A 3090-nucleotide genomic window follows, 5' to 3' on the forward strand; every position below is an offset into this window, starting at 1 on the left:
CAACAAAAAAAGTAAAAGGAGAAAATAGAAAAAAAAAAAAGCTTTCTGACTGCCTTAGCCTCTCTGCTTTGCTATATTGCTTATTCCCCATTGCTGACCCTTTATTTTAAATCTTGGTATTGCTCTCAGTGTGGGCCTGATAATTGTCTGCATTTCTTTATGTTATTATTAACCCTATTCACCACCCCTGCCTGCAGGAGAACTAGATATTCGTCTCTTGATTAGGCCTGACCGTGAGAGTCATGTTGACCAGTGCAGGCTGAAGAAAGGTAATGTCCAACACTTGTGGGTGGGAGATCTAGATTCCTGTGGACTTGACATCCTTTCTCCTTTCTGCTGTGGTAACAGTTGGAGGTTATAATGTTCCAGGTGGAGACTGTTCATCATCTGGGACCTGGAGTGACGGTGAGAACTTTGAGTCCCTTAGAGTGACCTTAGAGGACCTTAGACTGAGTGTAGCCACTGAGGACAGATGTGTTGCATGAGTGAGAACAGATCTTTGAGGCTGGAAGCCACCAAGATTTAGGGGTCACTCACTCTTGCAGCTTAATCTAGTCCCCAGTGCCAGTGGATTCTGGGAAAGGCAGGTGGAAGGAAAGCAGAAGCAGCAGCAGCAGCTGGGTTGCTGAGCAGGGAGGCAAATCCCAGAGTTTCCTTATAGAGGTTTATGGGCATTTGATGAAAAAATATCCCATCTAAATGATTTTCACCAAGGCTAGAGGGACATAAAGAACTTTCAGTGCTAAAGAGTCTTCTTTTAAGACTTGGTTGGGTCAAGGGATGTTGGGGTGGCAGGGGACTCAGTCGGTTAAGCATCTGCTTTCAGCTGGGGTCATGATCCCGGAATCCTAGGATCGAGTCCCACATTGGGATCCCTGCTCAGCTGGGAGTCTGCTTCTCCCTCTGCGTGCTATTCTCTCTCTCTCTCTCTCTCTGACAAATAAATATATAAAATCTTAAAAAAAAAAAAAAAGACTATGGTTGGGTCGAGTTTGTTTTCATTCCAGAAATAAAAAGACTGGTTCTGCCCATGTACTACAGTTATAAGGTTTCCAAGGAGAGACGGTGCAGCGAGTAAGAACTGTGTGGCTATCACTCGAGACCAATCCTGCTGTTAGGACAGAGGCTGAACCACGTCCTTCTGATGGTAGATGTCAGGGCTTCTGAGATTTCTCAACTATTAACTATTTCTTTCTGTCTTTTCCAAAATGATATAAGAGGTAAAGGATGGAAAGGGAAAATAGACTTAGTGACTCTGAGTTGTCTTTAACTGAGTGTTTTTTAATTATGAAAGAAGTAAAAATTCATTTTCAGTTTAAATCACTCAATAAGAAACAGAGTAAATAGTAAATGTCTTCTCCTTCTCTGCCCAAAGCGGCCAACCTTGTTCCCCAGAAGCACTGAGGTTAACATTTTTTCTGCCCTGCAGACGGTGTCGAGCCTGTATGGGACACAGACATAGCTCTGGATATGCTTGCTGGAAGAGCTGAACATTATTTTTTCAGAGCACAAATGGTACCATACTCCATAAGCTATTCTGTAATTTGCTTTAATCACTTCATGATGATACCTCGGGAATCCTATCAACAAAAAAGGAATCTATACCATTCTTCCTATTAGCTATATAAATTCGTCTGCTTGTACAAACTATAATTTACTTACCTAATGTTTTTTTGATGAGCATCACTGTTTCCATTTTTTTCCCACCTAGTGTAAAAGTATTGTAATGAACACCTTTCTCTCTTCCATCTATAACATTCTGCATAGGTTTTTCTGCATGTGTGTTAACATATCTGTGCGGGAAATCAGAAGAAGGAAACATAATTTGATAGTACTTTAAAAATTAATAAATATTGTCAGATTACACCCTAAAATGTAAATGTGAGCAAAGCACCCTTGAATATCTTGAGAATTATAGTTTCTTTTAAATTTTTACTAATATAATTCAATGGTAGTGATATCTCATTTGATATAATTTGCTTTTTACTAGGAACGCACTTGAACTTCATATCAAACATTTATTGACCATCAAAAAAGCAAAAGGATGGCAACACCTCTGCAATCTCATGAAGGGACTTCAGCTCAAAGGTTGGTACCTGATGTCCTTTGGAGAATGACTCTGTGCCCTGGGGGATAAGATTCATCACCTATATATCTCTGTATCTCCAGCTTCCCAGCACATCTCCTGGCATATGGGAGACACTCCTTCAGTGTTTAACAAATGAAGGAATAAAAATGGGTGTGATAATGTAGGAAAAAGCTGAAGAAGGTATACACATGTCAGAACAGTTGGAGATGTGGTGTTTGGAGTATAAGGAATTAAAAGAAAATTCTGTAAAATTTATACACACAGTCTGCTCATGGGTGTGTGACCTGTGCCCCATGTCTGGAAGGGCCCCAAACTTAATTTAATGTGTAGCTGGCACCATCTTGAAATTCTTAATAGTTTTTAACAAGGGGCCCTGCATTTTCATTTTGCACTCGACCTTGCAAATTATATAGCTGGTCCTGGGTATAGAAGGTGAAAGTAAATGGTAAGATAAATATTTAGAAAGTGTTTGGAGAGATGAAGTTGCACTTGAGGGTTATATCTGGGTAAAAGTGAGAAGTGGGGCCTCTGGGATCTTTTTATCACATGTTTCTATTTCAACTAAAATAGATCAGCATATGCAGTCCTTTCTAATAGTCATGTTTAAATTAGGAGGTAACCTAATTTATTGGCTGATCTGTGGCAACAGAAAATTCTGGCTAATATTCCCTCAAAACAAGCATCAGTGTCAGCAGCTGTCCACTGAGTGAGGAAACAAGAAATAGAAAAAGAAAACTCAACTGATTATCTGCAATGGTGGATTACAATTTAGGCTGTAATTACAATAATTACAATGGAAATAATTGCAGTGTGTGGAGTTAAATATTTTACTTGTACAGAATTGAACACCAAGTCCATTTCTTTGTAATAAGTGATTTTTATTTACCTCAGTCCATAAATGAAAATGGTCATTAAGACTCTGAAATTTAGCAAGTGATAAAATGGGATTCATTTCTGTGTATTTGACAACTGGTAAAAATGAACACATACGTTTATACATT

This window comes from Lutra lutra, chromosome 11 (genome assembly GCF_902655055.1).
Source record: "Lutra lutra chromosome 11, mLutLut1.2, whole genome shotgun sequence".
Taxonomy (NCBI): Eukaryota; Metazoa; Chordata; class Mammalia; order Carnivora; family Mustelidae; genus Lutra; species Lutra lutra.